The 24829-nt window shown below is 36.9% G+C and overlaps 2 long non-coding RNA genes across 17 annotated transcripts; one reads left to right on the top strand and one right to left on the bottom strand.

Annotated features, from left to right (window-relative positions):
• The first annotated feature begins 641 nt into the window (after positions 1 to 641).
• Positions 642 to 23069, top strand: LOC107839965. Of its 16 annotated transcripts, none has more exons than XR_007043675.1 (5): positions 642 to 977; positions 1629 to 1687; positions 6785 to 8315; positions 11393 to 16277; positions 21377 to 23069. It is a non-coding gene; the product is annotated as an uncharacterized LOC107839965 (long non-coding RNA). The 16 variants fall into 16 exon arrangements; XR_007043681.1 differs by having other exon boundaries at positions 650 to 977; positions 6785 to 6854; XR_007043687.1 differs by lacking the exons at positions 1629 to 1687; positions 6785 to 8315 and having other exon boundaries at positions 663 to 977; positions 21377 to 22071; positions 22691 to 22734; positions 22829 to 23069.
• LOC107839964 lies at positions 1457 to 7371 on the bottom strand. Its single transcript, XR_007043689.1, has 3 exons — positions 7322 to 7371; positions 4959 to 5061; positions 1457 to 1696 (listed from the first exon to the last, which is right to left on the bottom strand). It is a non-coding gene; the product is annotated as an uncharacterized LOC107839964 (long non-coding RNA).
• Positions 23070 to 24829: the final 1760 nt, after the last annotated feature.

Below are 24829 nucleotides of genomic sequence, written 5' to 3'. Positions count from 1 at the left end.
GGCCTCAATTTCTGTCTAGTTGCTTTGGTATGGTTTTGTGCAGATATACTCTGATATATTTTAGTTGGATCGCAGTTAAGAATAGACTTAATTAATGAAAATTGAGTGAAGTTAAGTTTGATGGTGATATTGTATTCAATTGTGGTGCAAAAATTGTGGATGTGAATAACAAAATTAATGGTGGTTGTGTGAAAAATTTGGTTACACTATTTTTTATTTTCTACAATAATCATAGAGATGTGATTTTTAATTTTTAAAATTATGTGTGTAATTTTTTTCTTCTATGTTTTTTAATTCAAAAATTGGGTGGTAGTTTGGTGGATAATGGTGATGATGTTGGAAGGTGAAGCATGGACGAAGAAGAAGAAGGTTTAAAGCCGATTTTGGAAGCTTTGCAATGGTTATTTAATGTGGTGGAAGATTGAGTTGGTGGAAGAAGAAAGAGGAAGAAAAGTAAACAAAAATCATGAAATAGAGCTCCTCACGTGTTTTTAGTGCAGTACAACACACACAATATGCTGAATCAACAAAAAGTATCAAAGTAACACACTTTATATCTATTTGAGGTGTCAAAAGTGAATAATGTTCAAGTGAAAGTTTGTGCCAAGTTTAGGGGACATGGTTTAGCCAAGCCAATATTAAACATAGCCAATACTGATAAAAACATTTTAGTCAAAACTAGTTGCTTCTCCTCCTCCTCCTCTTTCTAGTTTTAAATAAAAACTATACTTCTTGATAAATACCCTCATAGTTCATTGTACGATTATTTAAACTATCAAACCTTAACGGCTGGCAAGCCTTTTCTGAAGCACTTGATTTCAAGCAATATGAAGAAAACTATAAATGATTTTTGACAAAAGTAGAAATTTCAGAGCTCTTTGAAAACTCAACTATCAATGATGCTTTTCCAATGCAATAAAGGAAATCACGAAGAGCAGACTGCATATTATCAGTATGAGGAGTACTAATTGTATCAGGTAATAGCTAGGGATCTGCATCAGTAAGTTCTGTCGTTTTTATTTATTATCGATTCAATTTTCGTTTTTTAAATATGCTAAACCAATAACCAAATCAATAAGATGATTTATGATTTTTAGTCCTCAGTGATTTTGTTTTCAGTTTCGACTCATAAAATAGAAATGACAGCAACTAACATAAAAAGAAATTGAACCTTAATTGCAGTAAAAAACCTAAAAATCCTACCTAATATGTTTTAATTTACAAGAATCTTCAAGCTCGACCCTCTCCATCATGTGGAAAATTCTACTAGAGAAGAAATTAAAAAGGCTTAACTTTATCGGGTTAATATATATATATATAGTTTATTCTTATTGAGTTATCGATTTATCAATAAGGAAAAATAAAATCAAACCAATATCTCAATAAATTTTTTTATAAAACCATTAAAAAGCCTAACTCAATAACCCAGTAATAATAAACCAATAGCATTTTTTTGGATTCAGTCGGTTGTTTTTGCACAATGTGCGAATGTTGCAATGTAAAATCAATGGGCGAATGTTGCAAAATGAAATCAAGTATCAGAGAAGACAATATTGTTTGGAAATGACTTTAGAGAATGGGATCCCCATATGTGGTTCAAGCTTCTGAATCTGTGTCTGATCTATTAGGGAGGAGCTCTAAGCCTGCGAACTGCCATCTGCTGTTCCTGAACTTCCATCATTATCAGGTTACCTGCCTGCAAAATTCATGAATGACAAGTGGAAATTCCTTTGGTGGTTAAACAGTCACTTCTGAACTCATGTGAATTATTGGTAAAAGATACACAAAAAATTTTAAAACAAGCTATTGAAACTTAAATGCACATGCAATTTTTTTTTTTGGATCATGTATGCACATACAATCTGTTTTAAGTAATATGTACCCTCTGCTCTCCCTTACCACAGATTGCTTAGATTCCTCTGTGCTTGTTAGGCTAACCGACACATTCTCTTCCCTCTTTTACTCTATATGCTATGCGCACTACATGTTATGAATGTGACTGCAAGGAATCTGTTTGTTTGGGACACTTCTTAGTAAATGTCAAAGATCATGCTAGAATAATTATCATGATTTGGCTACAATGTTGAGAAGCATCCCTATTAACTTTTTTAACCTACTCCTTGTTCCTTATAGATTGTATTGTTCCCTTTTAGGTCTGCTGTAAAATGCTTTCCGCTTTCCTGAATTGAAAGTATGTTCCTTAAATTTGAATCTTTCCAAAAAGATTTTATTGCTCTTTTTGTTTCCAAAATGCTCTCCGCTTTCCCTTAAATCAAAAACTTGCTTTCTTTTCCATTTCTTCACCTTTTTAAAATTACACTATTAAAATATTGATGTAAGATTAGCATCTATGTAGAGCCTTTGTTAATACAACTCTCCTTGATTAGAAACAAAGTTATATGGAGATCATTTATTCTACTTTCTCAACTTATGAGAAAAAAATGAAAAATGACTTCAGTATAATACTTGGGTCCAATTTCTCCTGTTTTTCAATTTTCTCATGTTTGGTTGGTCAAAATTTTTGAAAAATATTTTCTCTACGTGCCAAGACTAGGATGCGGACAATGGGAGGAGACTCAACACTTGTTAGTCATGATGGGGTTACACCAAGGATTGAACTCTTAGCTCCCTTTCGCTCTAATTATTGTTTATATTAGCTCTGATTAAGGTGGGAGTGGCTTTGGTGGAAGTCAAAATGCGGAAAGCGAGGTTGAGATGGTTCGGACATGTGATGAGGAGGTGCACGGATGCCCCAGTGTGGAGATGTGAGAGATTGGCTAGGAATGGATTTAGGCGTGTAGAGATAGACTGAAGAAATATTGGAGGAAGGTGATTAGACATGAGATGGAGCAGTTTCAGCTTATCGAGGACATGACCCTAGATAGTAAGGTGGAGAGGATGCGGATTAGGGTAGAAGGATAGTAGGAAGGAGTGCGTTCTTGCTAGTAGGTAGATGACTTTGTTTTGTTATCTGGGCTAGTAATCATAATGCTAGGCTTGTTTCAGAGTGTGTTATCTTTTGTCGTATTACTTGGTGTTTCAGAGTGTGTTATCTTTTGTCGTATTACTTGGTGATAGTCTTTTTTATGTTATTATTTGGTGTGCTAATACTTTTTATTTTCTTGTTCCTTTACTATTTCTTTTCTAGACTGTTTTTTTCTTGAGCTCGAGTTTTATCGGAAACAACCTCTCTATCTAACCTTTGAGGCAGTGGTATTGACTGCATACACTTACCCTCCTAAACCCCATTTTGTCGGAATATATTGGGTATGCTGTTGTTATTGATGCACTAACACAACATATTCAAGGTGAGGTGTCATGGTGTATGTTATTTGCAGAAGTTGGCGTTGAAGTGAGGTTTGACGCTTAAGTCATCCCCAAGAGAGGATGTTTCAAGTATCTGGGGTCTTTAAGGTAATGGGGAGATCAATGATGTCATTGCACATCGTACTGGTGCGGTATGGGCGAAATGGAGACTTTTGCCTCTGAAATCTTGTATGATAAAAAGTTAACGCTAAGACCTAAAGTTAAGTTCTACAGAGAGGTAGTTAGATCAGTTATGTTATATGGAGTAGAGTGTTGGCATGTAAAGAACTCACATGTCAGAAGATGAAGGTGGCAAAATGAGGATGTTGAGGTGGATATAGGCATACTAGGAGAGATAAGATTAAAAATAATATATCTGAGACAAGGTAGGAGTGGTTTTCATAGTGGACAAGTTGAGGGAAATGAGACTTAGATAACTTAGGTATGCGAAGAGAAGTGTATATGTCTCAGTGAGGAGGTGTGAGGAGTAGACAATAGCGGACATCAGGATTGGTAGAGCCAGGCTGAAAAAGTATTTGGGGGAGGTGATTAGACAGGACATGACGCCATCTTAAGCTTATCGAGGACATGACTTGGATGAGAGGGTTTAGAGGTTGTGAATTAAGGTAAAAGGTTATTTGGTAGTTGAGCATTCCTTCGCTTTCCTCCGGAATAGGCTTGGTGGTCGTACTTGGACCTTCTTTCTTACAAGTGGTATTAGCACTATCCTCATAGTTGCTTGTTCTTCAGTTTCAGTTATCACATGTGCTTGGTGTGTGTGCTCCCCTCAATTATTCTTTCCCCTGTATGTTGTGTACTATTCTTTATTTCGCATTATTTCGTTGTTGCTATTGTTCTCATTTCTTCATTTCATTTTCCTAACTACTTGAATATGCTTTATTTTTAAGTCGAGGTCTATCAAAAACAACCTCTCTATCTCGATGAGGTAGGGGTAAGTTCTTTGTACACTCTACCCTCCTTGGACCCCACTTGTGTGATTACACTGGATTTGTTGTTGTATTATTTTCTCTAGGAAAATAAGTCCCTTTAAAATAAGGAAAATGACTTACCTTATAGAATTAGGGAAAACAAGTTCCTAAGTGTCATTCCACACTAATTGCCTAATCCCCGTCCCTTAGCCCCATCCCCACCACCCCACACCCCTAGCTATCCACACCAACCCCAACAGTGTTTGCCTAGATTATATACAAATGCTTTTGGGATAATATCTTTTGCAAATTCACCGAACATCAAAAAACAAGAAAGTAAACTAATTATTTTCAGGAAAACATTTTCCTTTATACCAAACACACCCAACATGATTTCAACTTTTCTCCATGCATAGCAAAATTAAGTCAGTAGAATTTTCACAATGGGAGTATGCTTCACAACCTTTTTTTTTCGGGGTGGGGGTGGAGGAACCTGTGCTCAAGACACCATCATAAATTAACACAACTTTATTGGGATGGTAGAGTATCGGGCCCATTATCCACCGAGTTTGAAACCGTCCTCAATTGGCCCTCGGAGATTATTAGTAAAAAAATTAACTCTATTGGGATGGATGCCGGTTGCTATACTAGCATTTTTCTTTCAAATATGTGATGTTCAATGGTTTCAAGTTTATAGAGCTTACTAGAAGGAAATTTATTTACCTTGGGTTCTGGAGAGCCGTGGTCTTCCTCTAGGCCTCGTAGGTGGGCGTCCTCTTCTTCGTCCACCGCCAGCTCTTTGAGAATTTAGTGTCTGGCCAGAGACCTTCAGCAATAAATGTCAAGCAGTAATCAAATAAGGAAGCATAAGTAGTTATGAAATATGTAAGGATGTATCTAATCAGAAAAGAGGTTTAACATATACTATTACCTAATTTGCTGTGACTATATTCCATACATTAACATTAGTTTGAAATTCATAATTTGAGTTCCAGTCTACAAAGAACATCGTCAATGAGGAACGTTTTTGTATTTGTATTTCTTGCATACACCAAAAACTTGAAAGAGGTGGCATGACAATTCTTAGATAAAAGCCAAAGTTATGTTTGGAAGAGGTTTCTTAAAAATAAGAAGTGTATTGAATCCGTTGAAAATAATTGAACTGATTTTTGAATTGTGTTTTCAATAAATCAAATTGTGTCTCTACTTCCGTAATGCGGCTATTAGTAGTTTATTACTTCGGTATTCTTCACGTTTTCTATTTCAGTTTATTGGAATGGATGAAAACGCCTTAACAAAGGGATCATTAATAATGCAGTTCTTATCTTAACTAGAGATTTCTTATTTTAGTTTCCTGGCAGTTAATAAAATGAAAATACACATTTTGCTCATTTAGGATTTTAGATGATAATCTTTCCAATGGAAATTCTCAGTTGTGCAGTTTCAACTGTCAATATCTGTACTCTTCCTTAATTACATATTTTTTTGGTGGATGAATAAGTTATCCAAGAGATTAAGAGGAAAAGGGACAAAAGAAGTGTTATTTGCAACCAATGCTAAGGAAGGAAACGTAGATTCAATTACTGGGAAAAAACAAAGAGAAATGAAGTGGAACCAACATAAACATGGAGGAGTTATGGATAAACAGTTGGATTTTCCCTTGTGATTGTAATCCTTGTTGACTGGCCAGTCAAGAACTCCCACATTCAAAACATGAAGGTGGCGGAAATGCGGATGTTGCGTTGGATGTGTGGGCTAACTAGGGGTGATAGAGTTCGGAATGAGACTATCCGGGAGAAGGTTGGAGTGACTTCGGTGGAGGACAAGATGCGGGAAGTCCGACTGAGATGGTTCGGACACGTGATGAGGAGGGGCACGGATGCCCCGGTTCGTAGGTGTGAGAGACTAGCTTTGGATGGTTTTAGACGGGGTAGGGGTAGGCCGAAGAAGTACTGGAAAGAGGTGATTAGGCGGGACATGAAACAGTTACAGTTTACTGAGGACATGACCCTAGATAGGAAGATCTGGAGGACGCGAATTAGGATAGAAAGCTAGTGTCAGTTTGGGTCGCTAGTGTAGGGTATTACTTCGTGGGTGTATTATTCTTGCTAAGACACCCTGTTTCATGCTCTATTACGATTTTGTTTACTTTCTTTGGTTACTATTACTTGTGGGTGTCGTTGTTATGTTATGTCATCTTTTTCCATGCTTTATTATGGATTTGATTATTATTCCTTGTCTTGAGCCGGGGTCTTTCGGAAACAACCTTTCTACTTCTTCGGAAGTAGTGGTATGGACTGCGTACATCTTACCCTCCCCAGACCCCACTATGTGGGAATACACTGGGTTTGTTGTTGTTGTATTGTAATTCTTGTTGACATAATGGTTAGGTTACTAATAGACTAGAAAGTACCGATGCTTTGATTTGTCCTCATTTACAATTAACTTTGAAATACTTTTTAGGATTCCTTGTTAGCACTAATTTCAAGTCTCTATGTTAGCACTATTTTTACTGTGGGGATTATCTGATTACTTTTTACTTTTATCAGGTTGAACAAGCATGGCTACCATGACTCATCGAGATACCTGCGATCATACGAAACCTTTTAATGTCAAGCTGTACATACTTTGGCTAATATTGCATCATGAATGAACATGTTAAAATAATCCGAAACAACTAAAATACTTGAATCAAACGGATAGAAAATATTATAAGCTACAGAGAACTTCTCTGGTCACTTTCAGAAGTAACTAATTTGTAGGTAGGAGTATTGATGAAAAAGACAGTTGTAATTTTCTTTTTATAGGTAATTTATATGATAAGGTTTTAACCATAACATGCATTATTTTTTTTCATGATAAGTTGGTTTTGGCTAGAATTTATAGCATCGAGTTGTAGAACATACATGATGACTATATGTGATAAAAAGACAAAGTGAATTAAAATCACATGAAGGAAAGTCGTCTCAATAATCTGCAATCTTTTATTCTTGTGCTCCTAATATTTTGTACGCTGAGTTTCTTAGAAAATTAAGGCTATTATGTTGATGTAAATGATTTAACAACATCACAATTCATTGACATACCCTTGATGTAGCATCCATATGAGGCGGAGTGAGTCTATTTTCACGTTCATCTGGTATTCCACTCTCATTTCCAGTGGTTTCAGTTTGCAAGGCCACTTGACCTTGTACATTGTTGTTTATCCTGAAACAAAGTAAATGCAGTAGATTACAATGTAATGATAAGCATATGTAAGTCAAATGCCCTTTGAGATTTTACAATGCAAGTGTACAGTGGAGCTATGTTGCTCGGACTCTTCAAAAATTTCAACGGGTGCGTCTCGGGTACTCCAAAAGTAGTGCCTTTTGGAGAACCCATGGGAGTGGTAACAATCTTAGAGGGTCCAAGCAACATAGCTGAGTCCACACAATCTAACAAGCTTGTAGGTAAGCATGCGGTGGCAGACTGCAGAATTGACATATTAAATGCACCCAAAAAGCAGAATGAAATATCTAATTCATTGAAATTCCATCCAATAAAAGGAAGATAAATATTCAGAATAAATGCACAACTGGCAAACTAGATGGTCTAAAAACACCCAAGGTGTTGTGCATTGCTGTTGGGGACATCCAGTAAAGTCGGAATTGCCCAAATTGTTTTTAACGAACATTGCCCTAGCTAAACAATAAGACGTGGCCTCACGTAACAATTTGAACCTTATGCATGCATCTCAAATTTCACTTACAGTTGTGAACTCTCTATAGGAGCATTCATTAAGTGCGTAGCATTATCTTCTGCCACCGGAGATGGAGATGCCGAGCGTTCCGTAGCCGTAGTTGGTGAATCGAGTGGCTTCTCTAGAGGAACATTTGTTGAGAAATAAGCATTGTTTTCTTCCACCAGAGATAGAGACGTCGAATGTTCAGTTGTAGTAATTGGTGATGTGAGCAGCATCACTCCAAGACCAATCTCATTTGGCGGAATGTTTTTGTTTGGTGCATATATTAGAGTGACAATTTCTTCATCAACAACTATATCTTCAAAGAGAGGATCTTTGCCTGCTTCTTCTAACAAAAGGTGAATGTTAGTGCACATAAAACAATAAGGTATTAATCCAATAGATTTTTTCTTTTGGGTGGGGTGGCGACACTCTTATATATCTTGTATGACCAAAGTATAGGTGGATGACTCAGTTCATATCTTTATTGAAAACCCAATTTACCTGAAGTTTGTCAATGTCAGTTCTTTGTGTAAAGGGAAGTATGTTTTTGAAGTTTTGGAGAGACACTATAATTAATGGCCAATGAGTAAGAAAGAAATCCAATATTTAGTTTATAGAGTATCATGTAGTGATTGCTTCCCTACGACCTTTGGTAAAACCTTGAATGTGATTTGACATTGGAAAATTTGACAAGCACATCTCAAAAATTGGAAACCAAAGGAATTTCCTGTGTAAAAATAAATCTGAATGACGTTAATCTTGATATGTGCTTATCAAGAGCTCATGGTGTAAGTGATTCTTTTGAGTATTAGATATTAACATAGAACACCCACTTGGAAAGTAGGAGAATGTTGATGGAAATTTCTGTTTCACGGTTAAATTTGTTGTGTATAGGATTTATATATTCTTCCCCTGTTTTCCGCTCTTTTTTTGTGGTGGGGGTCAAATTTATCCCTTTTTAATCAATAGAATTAGAGATAAGTTACCTATTCATTACTTGAATCAATAATAGCATAGGGAGAACTGCCTCTTCCTTTTCTTTTGAATCAGAACACTATGCACTGCAAGATTAGGTTATGGGTAGGCATCTGCTATATTTGGTTAATCTATCTCATATTCATTTTTGTGACTAAGAGTTTTGGGTTTACTATCATGCAACAACAACATACCCAGTGTATTCTCACCTGGTAGAGTTTGGGAGTGTTAAGTGTACGCAGTTCATATCACTATCTTTGAAGAAGTAGAGAGTGTTTCCAATAGAACCCCGACTCAAAACAAAAAAGACAGTAAACAAAGCTGTAATAAACCATAAAACAAGATGAAATAACAAAAATAAGACATCCACATCATAATACTATACACTATCTAACCGAAAGCACACACCTCACCCAAACCTTCCAAACAAGAAACTCCAATGGACGTGCATAGCCCTACAACTACTAGCATGGCTACACCTAAGCAATCTTATCTACTAGCTACGACTCATTCCCACGAAGTAGCCCTCTAACCTAATTCGCGGTCTCCACACCTTCCTATCTAGGGTCATGTCCTCAGTAAGCTATAACTGCTCCATGTCATGTTTAATCACCTCCCTCCAGTATTTCTTCGGCCTACCTTTACCCTATCTGAAACCATCCATAGCCAATCTCTCACACCTATGAACTGGGACATCTGTGCCCCTCCTTATCTCATGTCCAAACCATCTCAACCCAACTTCTTACATCTTGTTTTCCACCAAAGCCACTCCTACCTTCTCCCCAATAGTGTCATTCCTAACCCTATTTCCTCTAGTAAGTCTACACATCCAACACAACATCCTCATTTCCGCCATCTTCAACTTTTAGATGTGGGAGTTCTTGATTGTCCAACATTCTGCTACATACAACATGGCTGGGCGGACTGCTACTCCATAGAATTTGCCTTTAAACTTAGGAGGTACCTTCTTATCACACAGAACTCCAGAGGAGAGCCTCTATTTCATCTACTTTAGCCTAATACGGTGTGTAACCTCCGCGTTAATCTCTCCATTCCCCTAAATCATAGACCCAAGATACTTAAAACTATTCCTCTTACAAATAACTTGGGAATCCATCTTCACTACCACCTTATCCTCATGTGTCAAATCACTGAATTTGCATACACTATCTTTGTCCTGCCTAACCTGAGCCCTTTAGACTCCAGGGTTTGTCTCCAAACCTCTAATTTATCATTAACGCCTCCCCGAGTTTCATCAATCAAAACTACATCATCCACAAATAGCATACACCAAGGCATCTCTCCTTGAATACGCCGCGTCAAAACATCCATCACCCAGATGAATAAAAATGGGCTCAGAGTTGATCCCTGGTGCAACCCAGTCAAAGCAGAGAAATGCTCTGAATATCCTCCCACCGTCCTCACCCGAGTCTTCGCTCCATCGTGCATGCCCTTACTGACTTGATGTACGCCACAGGGACACCTCCACCCTACATACTATCCACGTCCCCCCTACTCTACCATGTCCCTATCACCGCCAACTTCTCTCCCATCTCTAGAGCACTAATTGGAGTCAAGCTGCCCTACTTAACTCTAGGCCGACCCTCCACGCCCCTCCCTTTCTTGCCCTTCTTGATATCCAAGTCCATCACCAAAAGCCTATGTTGGGTTGAAAGATTCTCACATGAATGACTTTATAGGGACTTACTATCACGCACAACAGAAGAAAGAAATTGACCAGAAATTGAATAGGAGGATATTGGTTTTCCACTTGCTTATAGCCTTTACGCTTAACAAAGGATTTGATTCAGAACGTGCGTCATATTTGCGGAGACAAGTGCTATATATATAAGTGAAATTATTTTACCATTTGTTTCTTCTATCTGGATGCAGTTGTCCTGTCCAGCCTGTATTTCTCTGTTTCCATGGTTGGGAATATAGTCATCTAGTGTTTCCCTTGTACGCCTTCTTGTTCCACATGCATTGCAGAGCTCTGGCTCTCCAGGTGGCCTAGTTGTCCACAGGATGGTTTCTGTTCGCGTTCAAAATTAATTAGTATTTAAACTGGGACAAAATATGAGTAAATTCCTGCAGGTCAGAAACTAAAAGACGACGATCATTGACAATTAAGATTTTCTCTAAAAAGGTATAGAATGTATTGCATAAGAACGAAATCGTCACGACATTCAAACAAGAAATATCTTTCTGTGAAACATGTATAGACTATTAGGATACATCAACTGGTTTTGTACTCACATTTTCATCACCAGGTTAAGGAACCATGTAAAATAGTTGAACTTTGAGCTTGATGGAGGAAAGATTGAAAGGAATTGCTTGATATGTTAAGGAATCATGCAAAATAGTTAACCTCTTGTCAGACTGCATTTATTTGCATGATATTTTAAGGAGGAAAGTTACCATGTAAATCGACACTGATTAACTGTATAATATTCAACAGGGACTATCCCTTTCTCTTGCTAAATTATTCCCCACCAACCCACAGGCTGATCAACCACCACCACCAGCAAGCTCTCTGTTTTTTTCATTGCATTGCCGCCATCTGTCAGCAGTATTCCAGCGACCCTATCCCCATGACCGTCGACCAACGATCCACCAACTCCGACAATTGGCAGACTAAGGAGTATATCAGACTTCGCCAGACTTCGGTAAATCTGCCCATAGTAGTATTTTATTCTCATCAACTTCAAGGTACGATCCACCATCCCCTTTTTTTCTTTTCTTGTCTTATGTATATCTGATTTTTCCTTAATGAATTGCACAACCCCTTATTGTTGCTTGATTGTTAACTGGTTTCCTTAAATCTGATATTGCGTTCGTGGATTTATTGCTGCTTCCTTATAAATGCTACTGCATTTTTTTCATTTCAACTTTGAACTATATCCTTGCTATAGTTTACTGCTTCTTTTTATTTTCGTCATTGTATTGCTCAGGGGCAAATCTACTAGGGAGGGAGAGGGTGCCACGGCAACGGCACACCTCAATTAAAATCGTGTATATATGTGTATATATATATATTTGTTTTTTTATTCAGAGAAAATGTAATAAGTATATAAAGTGGCACCTAGACTACCAATAGGTCATTTGGTGCCATTGGCTGACGGTTGAACTCTGCCCTTAGGGTGCAGGATCGGCTCTTGCTTGCACCACTTTTATAGAATTATTTTGTTTACATTGGGAGATTCCCTTCTCCCTTTCTTTCTTTCCTTGTTCTGTCTTTTCTTTCTTTTTCTTTATTTGTTGTTGACTCTTTATGAGTTCCCATTGGCATTTTTAAATTTTATTTATTCATTTAACCTCGATCAAAATCGTGTGTTTATATATATTGTATACAAAGGAAATGTAATAAATATATAAAGTCGTACCCAGGCAACCAAACGATCGTTTGGTTGCCACTGGCTGATAGCTGAATCTTCCGCCTTAGGGCGCGGGATCAACTCTGTCTTGTACCACATTTATAGAATTATTTTGTTTACATTTAGGAAGCTTAGGAGATTCACTTCTCCCCCTTTTTTCTTTTCTTTTCCTTGTGCTGTCTTTTCTTTCTCTTTTTCTTTATATGTTGTTGACTCTTTATGAGTTGTTCTTATTGACTTTTTAAATTTTATCAATTTTTATAACCTCGATCGAAATAGTGTATATATATGTATTGTATAATAAAGTGACATCCGAACTACCAAATGATCGTTTGGTGCCACTGATTGGTGGCTAAATCTTCCGCTCTTTGGACACAGGACTGACTCTTGCTTGCACCACTTTTATAGAATTATTTTGTTTACATTTCTGAAGCTTAGGAGATTCCCTTCTCCCTTATTCTTTTTTTTCTTTTTCTAGTTCTCTCTTTTCATTGTTTTTTCTTTATTTGTTGTTGACTCTTTATGAGTTCTTATTAACTTTTCAAATTTAATTGGTTCTTGTAACGTCGATTGTGTGAAAGAAAGGTAGCAGACAACCGACTTCACCGAGAGCCTAAACGATATTAAGGAGAAGTCCACCGGTTGACAAACAACTTCTATCTATTGGTGCTTTCATTATGGATCGGTTGACTTGTCACGATTGAGTACTCACACACAACTAGGTTAGGCAGGCTTGGGGTGGTGATCTGAATCGCTATCTATGTGATGTGGGATTGATTGCTGATTGTAACGAACTTGACTCTGCCCCAGAAAAAAGGGGCGGGGCTGGGGAGGGATTGGGGTCACTTTTCTTTAGGACTTTACCAAGGCCCCTGAAAAAAAGGGTGGGAAGACCTTTGACCTAGGTGGGGAGGGATTGGGTCGCTTTTCTTTAGTATTTTAATCCATAGCAAGGCTCGAAGACCTTTGGCTCTATTTGAAATAGAGCAGGTTTTCATCCGCTTACCATGTGGGTTGGATTAGCAGTTTTCTCTATTTTCTTCAATGGTAGAAAATAGGCATGACTAGTTTTTAGATAGGGAAGGTGGAGTTAGCTATAATTGAGACAATTCGGATGGACAATATGGATCTTGTAACCTCTATCGTAATAATATATATGTATGTATTGTATACATAGCATATGTACTAGATATATAAATTGGCACCTGAACTATCAAAAAGTCGTTTGGTGCTACTGGTTGATGGTTGAATCTTCTGCCTTAGGGCACAAGATCGACTCTTGCTTGCACCACTATTCTAGAATTATTTTGTTTACATTTGAGAAGCTTAGAAGATCCCTTTTCCTTTAATTTTTTCTTTTCTTGTTTTGTTTTCCTTTCCTTGTTCCGTCCTTTCTTTTTTCTTTATTTGTTGTTGTGTCTTTATGTTATTGACTTTTTAAATTTTGTTAATTCTTGTATCCTCGATCAGATTCATGTATATGTATGTATTGTAGATAGAGGAAATGTAATAACTATGTAAAGTGGCTCCCGAATTACCAAAAGGTCGTTTAGTGCCACTGGCTGATGGCTGAATCTTCCGCCCTTAGGGCGCGGGATCGACTCTTGCTTGCACCACTTTTTAAATTTTATTTTGCTTGCATTTAAGATGCTTAGAAGATTCTGTTCTCTTTTTTCTTCTTTTCGTTTTTTGTTTTCTTTTCCTTGTTCCGTCTTTTTGGCTTTACAAAGTTGGAAGGAGGCTTTATTCGATCAACAAGAGGGGGAAGAGAAGACCAAGAACTTGGAGTGTTGCCCCCTTAGCAATCAAGTGAGTTATTTGGAAAGAGAGAAATAGGAGGGCTTTTGAAAGGATGGAAGATTTTGTAAACATCCATAGTAGTGTGGTGTCTTTAGTTTCTTTTTGGTGTACTTATTAGGTCCCTATCCATATAGAGGATTGGATATCTTTTGTCGAGAACCATTGTTTTGGTGTAGGTCCTCTTCTTTTGGCATATGGCTTGTACAAGGAATTTCCACATTGTCAGTAAATGTATTTACGTTATCAAAAAAATGAAGGTGTGGAGGTTGAGATTAGGATAGAAGGTTAATATGTAACTGAAAGTTGTCACACTTTATGTGTGAGGCAGGGGTAGCCTCATCCCGTCTCCTCTTTATTAGTAGTAGTATTTAGTAACCACGTAGTTTCATTTTCTTCAATGTGTATTACTGTCCGATGCTTCATTTACTTTGTATCTTGCTATTGTACTGTCATTTTTCTTGCAGCCCTCCGCATCAAATTCTCCTCTCTTTTGAGCTGAGGGTATATCAAAACAGCCTCCCTACCCCATACAGGTAGGTAAGGTTATGTGCACCCTCTCATGCATATTCACTTCAGTTTATTCATATGTCCTCTAGCTGTGTAGCACCCTCTTGCATTTCTTTCTCTCAAATCTAAATTGCAGTACTGTGAGTCTGGTAATTGTTTGAGAACCTGCAGGATCTTAGGGTTTACCTTATTACTAGAAAACCCAAGTAGAAATATATTAATGATGTCTATATTTTTATTTTGGTTTCATCACTCCCTTCTTGAAGGAAAAGAGCTGACCAGATTCATGCCTCGTCATTGTATCAAAAGCGACTGGACCATAGCCATGACAACTATGCAGTTGAAGTCTTATTACATGGTGTGAACATCAATAACTGAATCCTATCTCTCCTAGTAAACCCACACATCCATGGTAGCATCCTCATTTCCACCACCTTCATCTATTGGATGTGAGATGAGGATGGGGACTAAATGGGCATGGATACCAGGGATTGGGGACCAAATCTACAATTTATCCTAGATGATCTCAGTTCCTGTTAGACTAATAGCAGCTGTGCTGAAAATCAATCAACATTTGGCTCGAGTACTCTTATGTTTTATGTTTAACAGATGCACGATTTAGGGTTGCTGAACATCAGGCCCATAAATCCTAAGCATCAGTGAATCAAGTATCCTGCAAAGCATGAGATTATTGATAAGCATAAAAGGTTGGATTTAGGTGGTCAATAGAACATACCCTGGGTGCCACAATGGAAACATGGCCCTTGTCTATCCATAAAATCTGATTCTGAATGATTCCAATTCAAATCAGGTTGAATGTGCTGCTGCTAACCTAGAGTTCGATTTGCTCTCAAAATCTAAAATATCCGAGTGAGGTGACGGATCACAAGATATATAGACAGATGAGAAATCGGTAGACTACAGCTGGTCCTTTTTATGGTAATAGATGAATCATGATAGAGTTGTCATTAACTTTGGTCCATTCTGTTTCCCCTTATGACAGCTCATCAACTTTGATACCGTAATTTCTCAACTATTTACCGTATAACTCTAGAGATAGAAGTCGTAGATTCTCTGACCAAAGATAAGGGGGTGGGGATTTGGGGGTGGAGTGGGTGGGGTGAAAGCTGGATTTGGTGAATCTTCATAATTTTCCTTTAATCTAGTGGTCAAGGCTTTTTAAGCAATGTATCTAAGGCAAGGGTGTGTTGAATAGTTTCAAAATGGTATTTCAAATATCTAAAACTGAGCAAATAAAAGAGTTACCAAATAGTAAGGATGTATAATGTAGTAAATGCTTGCAATTATGGAATAAGATTTAATATTGAAAAATCCAAGGAAGGCCCTCAGTTACATTACTACATTCAATTTCTTTGCAATAATCTATGTTGCTCGGAATCTTCAAAAATGCCGGCAGGTGCATGTTAGATTCTTAAAAAATAGTGTATTTTTGGAGAATCCGACACGGGTGCGGCATCCAAGTGACGAGTCCGCGCAACTTAGGCAATAATGCTTCTTTACATATATTTCCCCTTGCAATGGTACAATAATCAAATAAACAGTTTTGCCTAAATATAAGATGGTCTCGTTAATGCTCTGCAGGTGAGAGTTGAAGTCCATACAGGTGGCTCCGTGGCTGATAACTGAATAAATTTTTATTTGGTAAGCATGCCTCAACTTGGATATTAAATTGAGAAGATACAGATATTAACATAGAGTTGGCTATTTCCTTGAAATTTTCTTCAAGTCTTTGTCTCCTTGATCCTGATATTCTGGTGCATCCGAAAATCATAGTGCCGTGTGGTTTGCAAAAGCTCAAGTGTGTTAAGCAATGTTGGCCCTGTAAAAAAGGATTTCTAAATGAAGACATCACTTTTGTTTGCATATTAGGACAAAATTGATTTCTAGAAGAACAGACATTTTTCAAAAGAAAACCAAAATAAAAAAACAACCTTTTGTTGGTTTTGTTTTACTCAAAACAAAAATTGAACCAACTTTCACATTATTCCCCTCCCCCCAAATTATAAATATTATCACTTTGACCCTCTTCTTGTAAGTTAATTTACTTTTTAATCACCCACTTTTCCAGAAAGGAAGTGCAAAGCAAATCAGCTTCCTAACACTTCCCAATAGACTGTTTGAACACACCTTAGTGAGTTGCCAAATCATGGATGTTCTCACTTTTTTCTTGGCAATTTTATTGTCAATTTAATAGGTCCTTATCTCAGCATTAGTCCTGAAAACTCGACTTGCAATATTTTGGTAAGATGATATTGACTTGTCTAAACAAGATTTCCTTCTTCTTGAAATGCGGATATGGACTCAGTTATGAATATTTCCTTTTTAAGTCGAGAGCTTCCATTCTATTGGGATGCAGCAACGACACACTTATTTTTTCCATCTTACCATAATTGCACATTTATTTGTCGCCATTGACAGATTTCGTGTATCTAGGCATAAGAATTTTACTTTATGTCATTCTTACCGACTTCCAAATAACAATCACTGTTATGTCTCATTCCAAGCAATTTGAGGCGACTCTATGCATCTTCATTATCTTGATTCATTTAAGCTCATCTCATCATGCTTAGTGATGTAAAAATACTTATTTCGTATATAAGATTACTAACGTATTACCCATGCATATTACATAATATATAGAATATCATTGCAGCTTTGAAGGTTTGTATGTAGAATTAGAGGACAAAAGCAGGGATAAGAAATTGTACAGGCTAGCCTAGGTGGCCTAGGTGTGGGAGAGAAGGGCAAGTGACCTGGACTAAGTTACGTGCGTCAAAGATGAGGATGACTAGTGTAGGAGACACTCATTCAATGCAGATGACATTTATATTTCTAGAAACTCTTGAACGAAGAAGTGGACATAAACATTCTGTTGGGAGATTTGGAGCATTCCAAGAGGCGTCATGATTTTGGGTATTTTAGATGTATAAAGTTTGAGCAGGTTAAGTGTGTTACTCATAGGATGCATTAAAAAGAGTAATTGGTCGTGGTGAGATCTCGGTGGAATTTTTGAAGAGCACAGGTAAGGCAGTTATGGAGTGGCTGACTGAGTTGTTTAATATCTTTTTTAAGACAGTGAAAATGCGTGAAGAATAGAGGTGGAGTACAAATGATCTCTATGTACGAAAACAAAGGTGGCTTTCAGAATTGCAACAATTATAGGGATATCAAACTACTAGCCCATACAATGAAAGTTCAAGAGAGGGTGGTGGAATGAAGATTGGGAGGAACGGGTCTATTTTCGAGAATCAATGTGGATTTATGTCGAAGCTCTACTACAGAAGTTCTTCATCTTGTAAGGAGACAGGTGGAACAGTATTGGGAGAGGAAGAGGAACTTACACATGGTGTTCATCGACCTAGAAAATGCATATGACAAAGTCCCAAAAAAGGGTTTATAGAGATATTTGGAGGCTAGAGGTGTACATGTGGCGTACACTAGGACAATTAAACACATGTATAATGGAGTGAAAGAAGACTCAGAGCACTTTCAATTGTGATGGGGTTGCACGGGGAATTTGTCACGACCCGAGCCGAGGCCCGAGCCGCGACAGGCATCCCAAACCACGAAGGCCCGAGAGACCTCCTTAGTTCAACCCACTAATGATATTGTCTGCTCTGCGCCTAGACCCTCACGACTTTAAAACACGTCACTAGGGAGTAAGGAAGCCTTACTTATATACCCAGCATCCCTTCTGTGTTTTGCCGATGTGGGACTCCTTATCCTAAGTTGGGGTGTCACATACACCCCCTTGTAGACTCAGCGCCCTCGCTGAGGTTTGCCCCACTAAATGAGATTTGCCTAGACTCGGGACTGAGGTTTGCCTCGTCTTACTGGGATTTGCCTAAACTCAGTTTGAACTGTCCCATATCGACAGGCCCAAAGCAGACAATATCACTAGTGGGTTGGACTAAGGGGGTCTCTCGGGCCTTCGTGGTTCGGGATGCTCGTCGCGGCCAGGGCCTCGGGTCGTGACAAGAATGGTATCAGAGCCGCTCCCGTATCAGCCCTGTCGATGTGGGTCAGAGTTCAAACTGAGTTTAGGCAAATCCTGGTAAGGCGGGGCTAACCTCAGTCCTCAGTCTAGGCAAATCCCATTCGATGGGGCAAACCTCAGCGAGGACGTTGAGTCCTTAGAGGAGAGTGTATGTGACACCCCAACTTAGGATAAGGAGTCTCATATCGACAAAACACAGGAGGGATGCTGGGTATATAAGTAAGCAGCCTTACTCCCTAGTAACGCATTTTAAAGCCGTGCATGACTGGGCCCAGAGCGGACAATATCACTAGTGGGCTAGGTTAAGGGGGTCTCTTGGGACTTCGTGGTTCGGGATGCCTGTTGTGGTCAGGGCCTCTACTGGTGTCGTGACAATAACTCAGCCTAATTTTATTTGCCTTGGTGATGGATGAATTGATTTAGTAATTCTAAGATGAGGTGCTAAGGTTTGTTATTTGTGCATAACATTGTTAGGATTGACGAGACTACCGGCCAACTTGGCGCTAAGCAGGAGGTTTGCAGACAAAACCCCGTTCTAAAGGGTTCGCATCGAGCATGACCAAGACATAATGCTTAGAGTGCAAGTTCACTGACGTAACACATAAGGATGGTGGGGAAGTGAGGCTTGATATCCAGATCTTTTAAAAGAGAGGATATACCAAGTATCCTGGGTCTATTTCTAAGGGAACAGGGAGATTGACGATGATATCACTTATCGTATAGGTGCAACGTGATGAAATGAAGGTTTTCTTTTGATATCTTGTGTGAAAAGAAGGTGTCATCTACACTTAAAAGGCATTTTCTGTGAGTGATGGTTGGGCCAACTATATTGTATGGGGCAAGAGTGTTGGCCAGTCAATAGTTATTGTGTTCAGAAGATGAAAATTATTGAAATGAGAATGTTGAGATAGATATGTAGGCATACTTGGAGAGATAACATTAAAAAGGAAGATATTTGGGAGAAGGTTGGAGTGGCCTCGATGGAGGACAAGATATGGGAAGTGACTGAGATGGTTTGGGCATGTAAGAGGAGATACGCAGATGCCCTTATGCAAAAGTGTGAGAGATTGACTGTGGATGGTTTCAAAAGAGACATAGATAGGCCCAAGACGTATTGGGATAGATGATTAGATAGGACATTGTGCCGTTTCTTAGAGAAAAGGTTATGGAGTTACTGGATTAAGGTGGAAGGTTAGTAGGTAGGTGAGCGTTGTCTCTCTTTTACTTCCATACTAATTAGTCGTAGTATTACTCTTGTAGTTTTTTGTCCTTCAATTTCTATTACTATTTGTTATTTCATGTACTCCGGTTGTCGTAGTTGTAGTTACTGCTCCTTTTTTCAGTGTGCTTTGTCATTCTTTCTATAGTATTTTGTTATGGCTTCTTCACTTCCGTCATTTCTTTTTGGATTGCTTTTCCTTGAGCCGAGGGTCTATCGAAAACAATCTCTCTATCTCCCAAGGCAGTATTATCAGAAGTGTACACTTCAGTGCTTTAAGCATGAAATGAGGCTGAGTGCCCCTCGCTTTCCTGCCCTGAAGCGAGGCATGGAAGAAAAAGTGTGTTCTTTTGCTACTGAAGCGAGAAACGTGAAAGGAAAGAAAGGTGCGTTTTAGCGAGCTCAACTGCTATGACTAGGGTTTAATTTTAAAATTTTGCATACCCCAGACCCCACTTGTGGAATTTACTGGGTATGTTATTGTTTTTTTTTTGTTGTTGTACTGACTTCATGTACTCTGTTATCTACTTCTCTACTTCTCTGTGATGCTGAAAAATGTGTTTTGATGTGGGAAGAGAAGGATGGTGATCTTAGTTGTGCGCATGGTGATCTTAGTTGTGCGCATATACTTCTTGTATTCATTTAATGGCATGATACTGAAGTTTTTCTTTTTTTTTTTTTGGTTATGACGCTCTTGCATAATTAGATATAGAATTTGGTTATAAACTTCACTACTGCTGAGTGGAAATGTAACACATGGTACCTGAGAGACTTTGATTTTATGGTTCTTAATGGTTTAGCAAAGCTAGCATTTAATCTAAAAATTGTGAAGCATTGTATTAGAATCTCAGTGGATCTTTCTTATCAGCAGCTATGATTCATGTTTGCCTAGTAAGTAATTGGGAAAATCCAATCTAAAGATGATCATTAGGAAGCATATGCTTGGCTCGTCTTAATTTTTAGCTCTATCAACTACTTAGTCTTCCATCTTTGTGACATATCAGGGATCTCCTTGCCAGATCTCTCTTTATAACTTCCTATCCAGCATAACTTGGAAATGTTTGAATATACTAGATATGATTGTGTTTGACAAATTGATACTAGTAATAATGGTATTTCCCTTGCTTGCTGGTTTACTCGAATGTGAAGTAAACACAGTATTTTCAGTATATTAGAAACCGGAGGGAGTCCTTTGCCCCGAGTACATGGATGTCTAAGTTCGAACGGTCAATGATGTCTCAATGTGTTGGTTTAACATTATGTTGGTTATTTTTCACTGTTCCCATTTCTTGTGAAAATCAATCTTGATTCAATCAGCTTAACTAGTGAGAACATTATTTATTGCACTTGGGAGTTGTGATGTTTTCAGTTCATATGTCAAACTTGTTCTGGTGCATAATTTGTCTTGCTGCTTTTAAGGTTCACACACACACACGCACATCATGTTTGTTATCTGGTACTGGAGTATGTTTGAAGCTTATTAATGACTAAATGGTAAACTTCTTTGTCTGTCTTCGGATGCAGGTTCAACACAGATGTTCTGGCTTAGCCTCTGCCTCTTTTTGATAATTTATCTAGAAGGACTCTCAAAAATCTAATGGTCCACCTGAAAGACGAAGTGACCATATGCATCAGTCACCCAACCCATATGAAATATGAGTGAGTTGGGTTGTGTTCTGTTTTTGTTTGACCCATTTGCAACCCCCTCATTTGCCATTACCACTAATCTATAGATATCTCTAATCTATAGATATCTCTATATAAAAGGAGGACATTTTGCCGGTGATGTGGCACCCTCTGTGACTACCATTCATATTTTTCATTTTTGTCAATTTTTTGCGTTTTCACCTTATTTTTTAAAAAAACAAAGTATTCAACAGTAGCCTCTTTTCCCTCAAACATAAACCTGACTCTTCTTTCTTTATGGTTCCTTTTTCTTTCCCTCTTCTTCGTCCTCTCATCACAGGTACTTGCCAAGGTAAACATCCTCTTTCTTGCTAAAACGTCCTCTCATCCCAATTTAACAAACTTGCTGTGTCAGAAAAAACAAGCGCTTACAAATTCCCCCGAAACGGTACAAACGAACATCTCTTAACCTCTTCAACATCTGCATAAGCCAACATTTTACCCTTTTCAAAAAACTTTTTCGAGCCGAAATATTAAGGCCTTCAATTCCAATAGAGGCCCCTCAAACTTTCTCTCATGCCCTCGTCCTCAAGGTACCTCTCTCTCTCTCTCTCTCTCTGCAAATTTCCTGAATTATCATTTAAACAGTATCGCGTTGGAACGTTATCGTAGAAATAAATTTTACATATTTTGGTGTCCACAAAGTGTGACACTTATGTGTCTAAATAATGAGACATGACTCATTTAGTATTGCATGATTTTTCATCTATGGAAAAAGTACAGAGACTTGAAGAGTTCTCTTCGTTGATTCCTTTTTTGGAGTTTAGATAATCATAAGAAAGGTAAAGGTTTTTTCTGATATCATTGTTATGTGACACTTCAAAATTAGTGCTTCTAGAGAAGTATCAACCACTGCCAGTGTACCAGGTATTAATGCTTTGAGATGGAATTGCACAACGTCATTTGCCCCTCTTAAATAATTTGTAGTCTCAGTGTACAAACCTTCGTTGTTAATCCAAATGTAAATTCAATGATTTAATCTTTTGGTTATACATATGGTGATAAAGTAAAACTTGATTAATGGATTTATATGTATGATTCTTACCGAACTAGCATATGGATCTTAAATGTTAACTCCTTAACTTGGTCCAAAGACATATAAGTTTGTTTAAGACATATAACTTGATGCTAAAAGGATGCTCATTGTTATAGGCTACTTTATAGAGATTGGTACTGAGGGCATGTGGATTTCGCAGGTGGCGCTATATAGTTTATGCTTGTGTTTATTCAAATGTAGGGGTTGCAATTGAAGTTGCACACTGAGTTATCACTGATTTGTTTATGGTGTAGATTTAGTTAACAGAGAAAGCAAAACTGGGTGTCTCAGTGGAAGCTCCATGCAATGAGATGTTGCTGATATGTTGGAGTATGTCTATTGTTTCTAGTCTCATTGTATATAACAAGAGAATTTTAGTTTGTTGCTCCAAAGCATGTTCATGCTACTATGAAAAATAGTGATGTCTATTTTTTGTTCTTGAGAGAACTTGTGCTTTAAAGAGTAATAAATCGAGAGTTGTTTACTCTCTTCTTATTTTCTTGTGTTATCTCTATGTATAAGAAATACTTGTTCCTATCAAAAAAGAAAAAAGAAATGCTTGGAATAATAAAGGACTACTTGTGCATGTAAGAAACATTTTAAAATATTTTTCTTTAGCTGTTATATTTTGAAACCTGAGTAATTTCTCCAGTATGTAATAATATAGAGTCTTACATATTCTTTTTGTTTAATTTTACATGGAGATGTATTTGTTTTTTTTCATCTCAATAAAATCCTCATATATGAGCAAATTGATGATCATTATGTACTACATATTGGTTCTTGAAAGAAATATTTTTTAAGTCACTTTTTAAATATTTTGCCTCCATGCTAATAACATATGATCAATTTTCAAATAACTTTAGTGTGAATAGTCTTTATTTGTCAAATAGCACTTGTGGGTCCAATGTTATTCCTTAAAAATGAAATTTGTCCTACTTTCTATTTCATTTTGCTTGGTTCCTATATTAAAAATAGTAATTGTATAATTTACTTGTCGTCGGATTAATGAAATCAAGAGAATTTTATATCTTACCTAAAGGAAATTTAGTTATTCATTTTTATTTATATTAAAAATAACTTCATAAAGTAATAATAATCAAATTTAGAGTTTCAAAATATCATTATAAGATTAATTTGGTAAAATATGCTTTAACTAAGTTTTTTTGTATAAGTGTGTCAAGTAAAAGAAAAAGAGCTGTCAAATAAGGACTACCCCATTCAAGTATGAGGTGACATACTACAAATGCACTTTAAAGATTTCATTCACTTTGAAGTTAAATTTTATTTTAGATGAGTTATGCCAACTTATTCTTGAGTAAGGGTAGTCTTTATTTATCAAACAGAAAAGACTCAAAAATATCTCTGAACTATCTGAAATAACTTAAAAATGTCCCTCGTTAGATTTTTGGCTCAAAAATACCCCTTCGTTAAATATTTGGCTCAAAAATACCTCTCCCCCTAACAGAATTCGAAAAAGGATAAAAAATACCCCTGAACTATCTGGAATGGGTCAAAAATACCCCTCTGTTAAATATTTGGCTCAAAAATACCCCTCCCCTTAACGAAATTAAATTATTTCGATTGATTTAAACCCTAACTTTAACTTTTTAACCCTAATACTTTAATTTTTTTACATAAAAGTATTTTTTTAATTTTAAAAATAAGATATTAAATTATAATATAAATTGGTTGAATTTGATTTGAAAAATAAACATACATTTATTCTAAAAAGGTATTTTCACTTTACATCTTTTTAATCTTTAAAGAAATTAATGAAATTAATGAAATATAATTTTTCACTTAAAGAAATTAACGAAATAAAAATTAAATGATGAACTTTATATAAATTAACGAAATAATCAAAATAATTTAATTTTATTAAATACCCCTCTGTTAATTATTTGGCTAAAAAATACCCCTCCCCTTAACGAAATTAAATTATTTCGATTGAATTAAATCCTAAATTTAACTTTTTAATCCTAATACTTTAATTTTTTGACATAAAAGTATTTTTTAAATTTTAAAATAAGATAATGAAAAAAAGTATTTGAATTATAATATAAATTGGTTGAATTTGATTTGGAAAATAAACATACATTTATTCTAAAAAGGTATTTTCACTTTACATCTTTTTAATCTTTAAAGAAATTAACGACATATAAATTTTCACTTAACGAAATTACTGAAATAAAAATTAAATGATCAACTTTATATAAATTAACTAAATAATTTAATTTCGTTAAATACCCCTC

Source organism: Capsicum annuum, chromosome 8 (assembly GCF_002878395.1).
Source record: "Capsicum annuum cultivar UCD-10X-F1 chromosome 8, UCD10Xv1.1, whole genome shotgun sequence".
Lineage (NCBI taxonomy): Eukaryota > Viridiplantae > Streptophyta > Magnoliopsida > Solanales > Solanaceae > Capsicum > Capsicum annuum.
Note: the sequence above shows the minus strand (reverse complement) of the source record. Positions and strands in the feature narration are given on the sequence as shown.